The 13,234-nt window shown below is 36.3% G+C and overlaps 1 long non-coding RNA gene across 2 annotated transcripts; it reads left to right on the top strand.

Annotated features, from left to right (window-relative positions):
- Window positions 1-1,865: 1,865 nt before the first annotated feature.
- Window positions 1,866-3,137, top strand: LOC131064611 (uncharacterized). Of its 2 annotated transcripts, none has more exons than XR_009111299.2 (2): window positions 1,866-2,106; window positions 2,357-3,137. It is a non-coding gene; the product is annotated as an uncharacterized LOC131064611 (long non-coding RNA). The 2 variants fall into 2 exon arrangements; XR_009111300.1 differs by having other exon boundaries at window positions 1,872-2,106; window positions 2,329-3,137.
- The last annotated feature ends 10,097 nt before the right edge of the window (window positions 3,138-13,234 follow it).

The raw sequence follows: 13,234 nt of genomic DNA, 5'->3' as shown, positions 1-13,234 counted from the left end.
CAAAGGATAGCTAGAACAGATATGGATGTAATCATTGCTGAAAAAGTCTTCTCTCATAAAGAAGAAAATCGATCCAGTACATGGTGCAAGAGTATAAGTTGGAAATTGGAGAATATCAAGCAATGCCTGGGTGAGTATCAGAAACTCTTGGTAACTTGTGAACAAACAAAGATGAAGGTAATAGAGGTCACAATGAATATTATTGGTGATATATCAGTAAAGGAGCAATTTCAGCAAATGGACAGTCAAGAGCTATTAAGCAAGTTTAATGGTAGAATCAATACCGAAATAGCAGATGTATAGGTTTCAGATGCAGATAGAATGAAGAGACTCAGTGTTATTTCAGTTGCCTTAGATGCTTGTGACATGCTTTCATACTATCATGTTTTGATTGACATTCAGGATGGCCAAGCTACTACCAAATTAAAAATGAACAACATGATCAATCCTAGGTACAAGTTCATGGTAGATGCTCTCAAAGCATAGAGGTTGTTCAAGACTAAAACACTAGTTCAACAGGATCAAATAATCAGCCAGCGTGCTTCTCCATGATATCGAGAATTAATATCATGCTTTTATCTTTGTATATTCGCTTTTGTCGTGTTTTGATTAGTTAGTCTCAAGTTTTATTTTCAGTTTTATTGTATAAATTGAGATTTTCTATCTCATAGAGTCAAAGGTTAGAATGTTAACTTTTTCTGCGCATAAATATACAAGTTATTAACTCAGAATCAAAGTTGGTTATGAGGTAGTTACTTATGAGAGGCTATAAATGTTAGAAAGATAGATGGTAGAAGGACTTTTTGGACTTTGTGAGTTTTGGGACAGCTAAAATTTTGGATTGTATAACTCCATCTTTTGAATACAAAGCAGATTGGAAGTGTTTCCATGGTTGTTAAGTATTCATTTGCTCAATGTTATGTAACTATCGTGTGATATTGAAATAACAAGCTTGCAAATTACTTTCTCAGTTTCATGAAGACAATGGTCATATGACATTATAGACTTCTTTGGTATCTTTGGAGTATATAGGTGTTATGTAAACTTTAATGCTTCATTTCACTACCTTCTTATGCGTGGTCTAGAGTTGATAGTGATAACGTTAGAAGTCAATGAAATCTGAATGGCAATCGTATGTTTGTTGTGTAAATTTCTTTAAATTTCATTTATAGTTATTTCCCCTTTTCCTTTTCAAGTTAATTATATTTAAAAACACAAATGCCCCTATCATACGAGGGAGTTGCCCCTCTCAAACGCAGAGGAAGATCGTGTCCAAAGAACGATCTATCCATCTGTTGGGAACCTTTTATCACTCCTCCATTGGGCACACAGTAGAACATTTCGAAGTGACAGATCTAATTACCAACAAGATGTGAACGCATTTTAGCTTGGATTTTGGGGCCTTCAGAATATGGAAGCAAGTTTGAAAGAGAAGAACGGACTTTCATTCCAAAGTGAGAAGGCATCTTCTCTTGTTATGTTCTTGTTTTTATTTGTGAATTAGTATAGAGTATAAAAAAAAAAATTATTGGATTTTTTAAGAGCAATTACTTTCTCTTGCATGTTCAATGTTGCATTTTGGATGTATGCATATATGTTGAAGAGCAAGAGTGTTCTCATTTTGGTTATGGAATTGTGTTGGGACTTAACCCCTCTCTATTATTATTAGTCCTTACCTTAAGCAAGGAACTAATGTTTTCATGTCACTAATTTTGTTGTCGAATGAAATTAAAAAAATCAAATTTTAAAGTTTCAAGCATGATTCTTTTAATTTTATTATTTGTCAAATTATTTTCTTTTTTTCCTAAAAATTGATGTTTAAATAAATTTTCAATAGCAAAAAATATAGAAATTAGTTGGCATCTGCCTTCACGGCAAGTGCTCTGTACAAATTTCATTAATATTATTTACTTATTTGTTAAATGCTCTGTACAGATTTCATTAATTTTTAAGGTTTAAAAAAAAAACATTTTTCATTACGGTCCATTCTACTATTCTTGCTACACAGAAAGCTTGATTGAAATCCATTAGTGGATACACTCCCGTAATTAGCACTCTGAAGACAAGAAGGCATTGTAGAGGAGGGAAAGGCATTGTTCTTTGCAGGTGAGTTTCCACAAAATTTGGTGCAAGTTTAAGACTGAAATCTTAAGAAATATTTGTGCGAAGTCTCTGCAATTGAGCGTAGTGTGAAACTAGACAAGTAAGACAAAGTTCATAGCCACTACTGGTTGTCTTAGCTTACTTTCTAGAAAGGGATTTTAAATTACCCCAGTTTCATAGTTATTTGTTCAAGGTTTTCTCATCCTCTGTTTTTCTACGTGCTAGGGTTCATGTTCAGAATTTTTATTTGCAGGGCGAATTTCGTGGTTTTTTGCAGGCTTCGCAGGTTTGGAAAAACTTGTTTATTTTGTGCAGCTGAATCGCATTTTGGGTCGTGAGGGTTTCTGGTTCGAAATTTTCGTGCAAGGGTTTTCTGGAAAAAATTTCGAGGGTTTTTTTTCATCAACTGTGGATTTTCGATGATGGATTTTCCTCTGCTCGCGATGCGATTTTGTGAACAATGGTTTTTTATTTCGCGACCTGCAGATTTTTTTTGGTGAGGATTTTTCGTGATTCACGTTTTGTTTTGCATCAAGCTTTTTTGGTGGGCGATTTTTTTCGCGATGGCTCTGTATTGGCCCGCAATTCGCACCTTGTTTTAGTGCAACCTGCGTCGTTCTTCGCGACATCTGTGGGCATTTTTTTTTTGGCTTAGGCGGCGATAACTTCTCTGCAACCTGTGCGATTTCCGCGATTTCCATTTTTACAGGGTCGAAATTTTATCATGCGTTTGTTTTTCCTGGCAGATTTAGATGCTTATAGTTGCAGTGATTAGCTTCTTGAGCTCATTAGGGTTGTAGAAATTACTTCTGGGTTGACGTCATTTATGATTGAACGTTGTACTTTTTTGGAGCTAAAATTGTCAATTAGAAGAAAGCCTGAATCTGTGTTCAACACATTAGTTGTGGGTTTTCCCCAACAAATCAGGTAATCGGAAATGTTTTTGATGTTTCAAAAAGGAAATTGGATTAATTTGCAGGGAATAATTTGTTTTGTCTTGTGCTCATTGTAAATTGCAAAACTTGATTGTGTTATTCATATATCCTTTATAGTTCAATTAGGGGTTTATATTGATGGATATGGCATCTCTGAAAGACACATTCACTGATGGATGAGTTCGGGACAATTTATCACTATTTTCCTTTTCTGGTAATTTCATATTCCAGAAAAAGTATTACATTATAGAACTTCAAATCTTTTTTATAAATATCACTTATGTTATTTTTCATTGAAAATTTTGGGAGTAACACTAATTAATTATTTTAGACAAGCCTATATCAGGGAAGAATCTGATAAAGAAAGTTTTATGAATTCAATTGTTTTCAATTATATATTTATATAACTTACAAACTTCTGAAAAGAATTCAAAAAAACCTTTAACACATAATTTTTGGAAAAGTTATCATATGATTATATTTTTGTATTGTATTGAAATTGGTATTGTACCTGTACTGGTTATTTGAGGTTATAAGTATTTTAATAATAACTGAGACAACAGAGAGAAAAGGATGACTTAATAGTCAAATGTTTCATTACTGTATATTTGAAGTACATACTAAGTGCTTTGAGGGTCAATGTTACATTATACTTTCAATCCTTTTTTTCTCCAAATTTTGTATTGACATTGAAAACCATCGAAATTATAATACATGAATAGAAAAAGCTTTATGATTTTGTAATTGAAATGTGATTACACTACTTGATATTATTTTTCACCGTGCCTATTTATAAGATTAACTTGCTTTTATAATTCATTTTAATAATTTGATAGTGTTAATTCAAATTTAAATGCAACAGTTATAGGATTTACCAAAGTTTTAAAATTCGGATTTGCCATGGACTGGCAAACCAAAGAATTGAACTGGGACTTGGACTTGTGAAAGATTCGGCAAAAAAAAATCGTAGTTTTACAAAAAACATAAAGATATTAATACATTTAGAGAACATAAGAGCTATAATTGAAGCATTACACGTCATATGATCTCCAAACACTCAAAATTTGATATTTCATCATTCATACTCTAGTTTCAAACTTTAAAATGTATAATAGCAACATAAGTTTATAAATGTTTACAAAATTACATATGATGATGTAATTTTATACCTTAGGATTGTTAATCAAATTTATATCCTTTAATTATGCCTTAGATTGTAATCAAATTTGTAGCATTTTAGTAAATCATAATTCAGTAAAATCAAAAATGAAGGAAGTAAACAAAAGATGAACACAAATACCCTAGGAAAACCTCCAAGGAGGAAAAACCCAGCATTAAAGACCATCAGGTCAGATTATATATTCTCTTGATAGCACAAGTACAATACTTAGCTTTCTTGACAAATCTGAATCCTTCTTGAATGACAGATCTGCACTTCTAATCTCTACACCAAAATTATCTTTGTCCTCTAGAACTAATTCGCATAAGTCTGGTCAACTTTGCACCCTCCAAGAGTAAGTTCCCACTTTTCAGGCAGTGCTAATTCGCTGAATGAAGATGAGTAAAATTGATTTGCAATGTGTCTTTTATTTATATGCATCTTTAACTTTTATTTTGCAAGTCGGCCTCTTTCATTTTGGCGCCAATATTTGTTATTGTGGTGTGGGGTTTTAGGATAGGGCTGGGCTTAACCTTGGAGCACGTTACCCTTTAGGATAGGGCCCAGTCCTAAGTGGGTTCGGATGTTGCTTTAAGGCAATCCGAACCTATACATTATCCTAGTTACAAACAACACTCCCTCTTAACTAGGGAAGAAGAGAATACATAATCTAAACCTTTTGAGTTTCATCTAGCACACAAGCATAGAATGGATATAGCACACAAGCATAGAATTACATCTTCCACCTAGCACACAAGCATAGGATGGTTCTAGCACACAAGCATAGAAAGTGTAATATACAAGTGGGTCTTTACATAATTACAATTATCCATCTAGTGCACAAGCATAGATTGGACATAATTCATTCTTGCACACAAGCAAAGAATGATTCAAAGTGCTGCAGATAGAGTCACTGAGATTGAAGCTCCCTCTCAATCAGGGTTCCGTTTTCCACAACACCAAGTTTGTCTCTGAAGTATTCGAACTTCACTCTGGATAAAGGTTTGGTAAGGATGTCCGCAATCTGTTCATCTATGCTAATGTACTTTAGATGAATGGCGCCTCTTTGCACCATGTCCCGAATGAAATGATAGTGTGTTTCCACATGTTTGGATCGATCATGAAATACAGGATTTACTGACATCTTTATACAACTTTGATTATCACAATGAATGGTGGTAGGACCACTAGCTTGACCAAATAATCCAACAAGGAGCTTGCGAAGCCATGCTGCTTCTCTGGATGCAACAGATGCGACAATGTACTCAACTTCTGCAGTGCTTAATGGTACCGAAGATTGCTTTCTACATGCCCAAGAGATCACTGCAGAGCCCAAGTTGAAGCAAATACCTGAAGTACTTTTCCTGTCTTTGACATTTCCTGCCCAATCTGAATCTGAGTAGCCTTCCAAGAGGATTGAGGTATTAAGTGAATACTTCAACCCATAACCAATCGTGCCACGCAAGTATCTTAGAATGTGCTTGGCAACAACTAGGTGAACAAGTTTAGGTAAGCTCATGAACTGGCTGAGAGCATTCACAGCATAATAGATATCTGGCCTAGTATTGACTAGGTACATCAGGGAACCAATCAACTACCTGTACTTAGATGGATCTGCAAAATCAGAGTTAGTTGCAGAAACACTTAACTTCTTTAAGTTAGATTCCATAGGAGTATGCATAGGTTTACAATCTATCATTCTAAATCTTTTCAAAATATCAATAGTATATTTTCCTTGACTTAGAAAATTTCATTGGATCTTTGTCATACTTCTAAACCTAGGAAGTAATGCATTAGACCTAAATCCTTCATTTCAAATTCAGAGGCTAATTCCTTCTTATATCTTATGATTAATTTACTTTCACCAGTGAGAAATAAATCATCCACATACAAAACTAAAATAAGCATCTCATCATTATAAACTTTCAAGTAAATGTTCGCATCAACATCATTCTTGCAAAATCCTAAGCTTAGTAAGTACTTAGCAATTCTTTCATACCAAGCACGAGGAGCCTGTTTGAGCCCATATAAGGCTTTTTTCAACCTACAAACATGAGAATCTCTTTTATGGTTTACATAACCTTCTGGTTGCTCAATATAGACTTCCTCCTCAATGACACCATTGAGGAAGGTTGTCTTAATGTCCATTTGATGCAGCTCCCAACCTTTGGCTGCAGCAATAACTATTATAGATCTACTAGAGGTATATCTAGCAACAGGGGTAAAAGTTTCTTCATAATCTATTCCTTCCTTTTGAGAGAAACCACGAGCTACAAACCTAGCTTTATATTTTTCAATACTACCATCAGCATTATGTTTAATTTTAAACAACCATTTAAAGGAGACAACAGACTTACCTTTGGGTCTGGGTACAATGTCTCAGACATCATTCTTGATGATAGACCCATACAATGTCTCAGACATCATTCTTGATGATAGACCCATACTCTTCATCCATGGCTAATTTCCAAGCATGATGGGAAATAGCTTCTTCGACATTGTGAGGTTCGGACTCAATGATATTGCACATCACAGAAATGTAGTTGGTGTGATTTTGGAATCTCTTGCTATCTCTAAAGGTTCTCCTGGGAGCAGCAAATCCTTCAGCATCTTGAATCGTGTTTCTAACCCAAAGTGGTCTCTTCTTGCAGACCACAATATCCTGAGGTATATCGGTAGAGTGCATAGGCTCTGATGGGTCATTCTGAACTTCTTGATCTAGAAGGTTAGTAGACTCCTCATGTATCTCAGGGTTAGCATCAACTATTGAATCTTGATTTTCAATCACCATATCATTATTGTTGGATAATGAACCTTTAGATCTTTTGAAAGCAATATCTTCTTCAAAAGTTACATCTCTACTTACCTCAACATACCTTTGACCTGGAATGTAGATCCTGAAGACTTTGGAAGATTCGTTGTATCCCACTAAGATGCCTTTCTTTCCAGATGGATCCAACTTGCTTCATTTTTCTTTAGGCACATGAACATACACCGGGCTCCCGAATATCCTTAGGTGATTGATATCAGGTTTGATTCCTGTAAAGGCTTCTTCAGGAGTCACATCCTTTAGGGCGCGATGAGGACATCTATTCTGAATATAAACTGTTGTTTTGGATGCTTCCGCCCATAGAAAAGGTTGTAGGTTTTGATCATGGATCATGGCTCTTGCAGCTTCAACAATGGTCCTGTTCTTTCTTTCAGCAACTCCATTTTGCTGAGGATTGTAGGGAATGTAGAACTCCCTCTTAATTCCTGCTTTAACACAAAAGTCATAGAAACTACCTGAGGTGTATTCACCTCCATTGTCAGACCTCAAACATTTAATTCGATTTCCTGTAGTATTTTCAACTAAGGCTTTGAATTCTTTAAATATGTTTAGGACTTCTTCAGACTCTTTAGATTTAAGAAAATAGATCCATGTTTTCCTAGAGAAATCATCTATGAAGATAACATAATATAGGAAACCGCTAGGAGATGCTACAGACATAGGACCACATAAATCTGAATGAATAAGTCCTAACCTTTCTTTAGCCCTACTATTGCTTTTATGAAAAGGATTCTTTACATTCTTACCCATTGCACAACCTTTACAAGCATCATCATGAGATAAACTGAGTTTAGGCATACCTTTAACCATTTTACTAAGAGTGGGAAGAGCTTGAAAGTGTAGATGTCCCAGTCTTCTATGCCATAGCTCGCATGATTCAGGGGTCTCATGAATGAAAGCTTGAATTGGATTAGCTGCAAGCTTATTGATAGGAAGATTGCTAGGAAAGTGTTCAAGAGACTAGTTTGCTCAAAAGGTTCAATTCATTACCCAAAGACTTGTTGGGTCTGTTGTATATGTTTACACAATCAGTCTTGTGGTTATAGTGTCAAGTACTCCATGGTTCACTTGCCTAATAAGCTCCCTTCTAGGTGATGGCTCTCACCCATGCTCAATCTACTCAAATCACTCACTCCACCCAATTACTCATTCTCAACCCCTGCTCTTGGCATCCAACTTGCTATTTCCAATGCATATTAGCAAATCCAACATGAACATGTGGGGGTAGCAAAGTTTTGTTCAAGGTTTGCTAGTCAAACTTGGTTTTAGGCTCATATCATTTGCTTGCTCAAATGCACCACCAAAGGATCAAAACCTCCAATTTAGGCTATGCACTATCCAAGGCTCCATCTGACACTTATCACACTATTTAGGATTGTTCTCCTAAGGTTTCACAAGCCCCCAACTCCTCCTTACAACCGGGTTTGAGCATTCTTTCAAAAACTGCCATTTGTGTGTTATGCTACCAACAAGGCTACTAGCCCGTGGAGGGCTAATTGGTCATGTTTTTGTTCACCCTGCCCAACAATGGGCTTCTTGACCATGGAACTTGTTTTGGATGAAGTTAAACAGGTCATAGAAAGGAGATTTTCATGGTTTTAGGTTCCACCAAGTTAGTTTAGTGACTGTCCACAAAAATTGGCTTAAAAGTAGGGTTTTGGAGGATTTAGGAGTGTAATCACTGGGTTTGTTTCCTTATGCACCTCTTCAAGTGCCTAGACCTTCATGGGTGTCATGTCTTCAACATGTATTCCCTGCCTCTGTCATTGAAGCATTTTGCCAAACACTTGTCAAACAAGTGAGAAAACAGTAAATTACCACTATCACTGTCAATTTGTTGCCTTTTACTAGTCAACTGCTGCCATCTCTTTAGACCTGCATAATGAAGAGTTTGAATAGGAAGAATACCTCAGAGTGGTCTACAAAATACTAGAGAAACTCCTATTACATTGCCTTCTCATTTACAAGGCATGGATGATGTTTTTGGGAGCATTCCAATGAACATTTTACAAATACCATTCACAAAAACAGGGAATTCACTGTTTTGTTTACAAAATGGGAATGTTTGATAAAGCAACCTAATCCAACAAGCCAATATGATGCTCAACACTCTTGACCATACTTCCAAACCACTACCTCATTGATTTGTTCATTCCAAATTACTTTTGGATGCAAATCTTGAGTTTTAACCATGAACTAGCCGAGTTGCTCCAACTTGCCTAGTTCTCACTTAAATGCATCTTCAAAACACTTCTCTGGCACAAAATGAAATATATGTATACTATATACACATGAATCAACTTGACAAAATCCATTGAAGGGATCCCAGACTTGGATCAACCAAGTTGAAGCATTTTAAAACCCCAAGTCCTTGTCAGGACAACAACTACACAGAAAACAAACAATTTTACACAACCACCTTACAAATGAAAAACCAATAAAACAATTACATGGGAAGCTTTATAATATCAACATTTCCACTTCCAAGAAGGTACAGTACAGATTTGCACAACTACAGTACGGACTGTTATTCAAAAGGAAGGAAAAACAAGGTAAAAACCAGATTTTTGTTCTTTTCTCATTAGTAAAACTTTGTCATTACATTTCCCAACCTTGTCCAAGGCAAAGGAAGGTATTTTTATAGTGTGACAAAGTAGTTATCAAGCCTAGTATGGACAGGAGGCTTTCCCAACTACAGTTTGCAAGAAAAAACCCAAAAATGACAACTTTTGACCACTTTTCAAGCCAAATGACAACTTTTCTTGCTCAATGAGGCATTTTTGACAATCTAACCTTGTCAACTTGTCTAAACAACTTAGACATGCTTAAAAACACCTAAAAAACATCTTTCAATGCTTTGGAAAGCATTAGAAGACCTTTTTGGCAATTTTGCACATTTTTGCCAAAAATTGTCAACTCAAGGCCTAAAAGGCAAAACTTGATCTCTAGAGCCCAAAATGAGATCAAAACCACTAAACATGACACAAAACAACCTAAAACAACATAATCAACCTAACACAAGACTTTACAAACATAAAAGCATTAAATACTCAAAAATGAGAGTTTTACTCAACTAGGTGCTCCTGCACCATACTCCCCCAAAGACACAGAAGTCATGTGACTCCTTGAGGCAGCAAAGAATAAGGTATGCCAACTTTTTGAAAGTCGACTTCAGGTATCCATGTGGCCTCTGAGATAGGCTGATCCTTCCATTTGATGAGATGCTCCATGTAGGTGTGATTCCTTGTCTTTTTGAGAATTCTGGAGTCTAGAACCTGGTCAGCTTGGGGAAAAGAAAGAGAAGGGAGAGATAGATCAGAAAGGGATTTGGAAACATCTGAAACTCTTTGAATCTCCTCAGGTGGCTGCCCTTTGAAAGCAATCAGATCTGCAACATTAAAAATGGGGGACAAAGAAACATTAGTAGGCAAATCAACTTTGTAAGCATTAGACCCATACTTAGCCAAGATCTTGCAAGGGCCTATCCTCCTCATCTGAAGTTTGCTTGGAACTCCCTTTTGTAACCTTGCCTTGTTCAAATGAACCATCACATAATTACTTATGGAAAACTGAGCATCTCTCTTTGTAGCATCCACTCTTGCCTTGACTTTTTGAGAGGTATCTTGGAGAGCTTGTCTCACTTGCTCATGAACCTCCTTCATGGACTGAGCCATGTCATCTGTTGTTCCACTCTTATGCTGCAAGTTAGTGATATCCCTCAAATCCATTATACCCCTTGGATGCATGCCATAAACAACTTCAAATGGACTTTTACCTGTAGATCGGTTAACACTGTCATTGTAGGCATATTCTGCTTAATGAATGAGCTGATCCCAACTCTACCCATATTCCTTTGTCAAGCACCTAAGCATGTTTCCAAGAGACCTGTTCACAACTTCGATTTGGCCATTAGCTTGTGGATGATAAGCTGAACCAAAAGAGAGATTAATACCCAATCTCTTCCACAATGTTTTCCAGAAATGACCAAAAAACTTAACATCCCTATCTGAAACAATGCTAGTAGGCAAACCATGAATTCTAACAACCTCTTTGAAAAACAAATAAGCAATATGACTTGCATCATGTGTTGTCTTACAAGGAATAAAATGAGCCATTTTACCAAATCTGTCAACCACTACAAAAATGCTATCAAATCCTGCTTGAGTTCTAGGTAATCCTACCACAAAATCCATACTAATGCAATTCCAGAGCCTATGTGGAATGGGAAGAGGCTGATATAAACCAGCATTAGAGGAATTACCTTTGGCTTTCTGACATACCAAGCACTGCTCAACATACCTCTGGATGTCTCTCTGCATCTTAGGCCAATAATAGAACCTTTGAACCAGCTCTAAGGTCTTATTGAGACCGAAATGTCCACTTAAGCACCCATTGTGCTTCTCTTGAATGAGGTTCTCTCTCATAGAACCCTTTGGAACACAAAACTGTCCACCCCTGAATAACAAACCATCTTGCAAAGTGAAATCAGCATATGCACCATGGAAATTATTCTCAAAATCTTTACAAACTTTATAAGCTTCAGCAAAATCATCATCAGTAGGATACATGTCCTTGAAACTATCAATACCAATACTCTGAACTTGAATCTCATGAATAGTTAACAACCTTCTACTCAAAGTATCTGCTACTTTATTCAACTAACCCTTCTTATGCTTAAGAGTAAAGTGTAAGCTTGTAAATATTCTACCCATTTAACTTGCCTATGATTCAGTTTATCCTGTGAGTTCAAGAAACTGAGTGTCTGATTATCTGTGTAAACAACAAATTCCTTAGGAAGAAGATAGTGTCTCTATTTCCTAAGTGCTTGTACTAATGCATAAATTTCTAAATCATAGGAAGAGTACTTTTTCTTTGCATCATTCAAATTTTCACTAAAGAATGCAACTGGTCTATTTTCTTGACTTAAAACAGCTCCTACAGCAATATTACTAACATCACATTCAATAGTAAAAAGCTTATCAAAACTAGGTAAAATGAGCACTGGTTGAGTAGCTACTTTAGTTTTCAATAACTCAAACCCCTTATTGGCTGCACTTGTCCACTGAAATTTTACCTTTACACCCCCTTTGATGGTGTCTAACATTGGAGCACAAATCTCACTGAATCCCCTGATGAACTTTCTGTAAAACTGTGCCAAACCATGGAAGCTTCTGACATCACTGGATGTCTTAGGAATTGGCCAACTGGTTATTGCTGCAACTTTAGTTTGATCCATTTTCAGATTGCCTCCTGATACAACAAAACCAAGATAGACCAATTCTTGCTTCAAGAAATCACATTTTTCTAGATTAATGGTTAGCTGCTCATCAGATAACTGTTTCAAAACATTAGCTAAATGTTGCAAATGCTCTTCCTTAGTCTTTCTGAAAATAAGAATATCATCTAAATACACAACAACAAATTTTCCAATGAAATCATGTAAAACTTCATTCATGAGTCTCATGAATGTGTTGGGAACATTAGAAAGTCCAAAAGGCATGACAAGCCACTCATAGAGACCCTCATTTGTTTTGAAAGTTGTCTTCCACTCATCACCCTCCTTGATTCTTATCTGATAGTAACCACTCTTCAAGTCAATCTTACTGAAGTATTGTGCACCCCCCAAACAATCCATCAAGTCCTCTATCCTGGGTATGGGAAATCTGTATCTGATGGTGATCTTGTTTATGGCTCTGAAATCTGTGCAAAGTCTCCATGTACCACCCTTCTTAGGTGCCAATACTGTAGGTACTGCACAAGGACTAATGCTTTTCCTAATCAGCCCTTGGTCTAAGAGTTCTTGTATTTGTCTGGCTACCTCTTTGTTTTGTTTAGGGGTCATCTTGTAGGCTACCTTATTGGGCAAAGAGGCTTCGGGTATGAAGTCAATCTAATGGCTAATGGCTCTAGGAGGTGGTAAGCCTGCAGGTGTACCATCACTGATTATTTGTTTGAAGTTACCAAGGATTTTTTGCACCTCATATGGTATCTCAACTTTCTTTTCTACCTTTTCTTCCTTGGGTTTCACTATGAGTGCAAATCCTACGCCTTCACCCTCTTCTAGTGTTTTTATGAAACTCTTTCTCATTTACTAACAAAATGTTAGGTACTTTGTTGTTGCTCTCTCCTTCAATGAGGGATTGAATCTGATAGGTTACTCCATCTTTCTGAAATGAATAAGAGTTTCTTTCCCCATCATGTTGTGCT

The sequence above is a fragment of the Cryptomeria japonica genome, chromosome 9 (assembly GCF_030272615.1).
Source record: "Cryptomeria japonica chromosome 9, Sugi_1.0, whole genome shotgun sequence".
Taxonomy (NCBI): Eukaryota; Viridiplantae; Streptophyta; class Pinopsida; order Cupressales; family Cupressaceae; genus Cryptomeria; species Cryptomeria japonica.
This window is presented reverse-complemented; position numbering and strand designations above follow the sequence as displayed.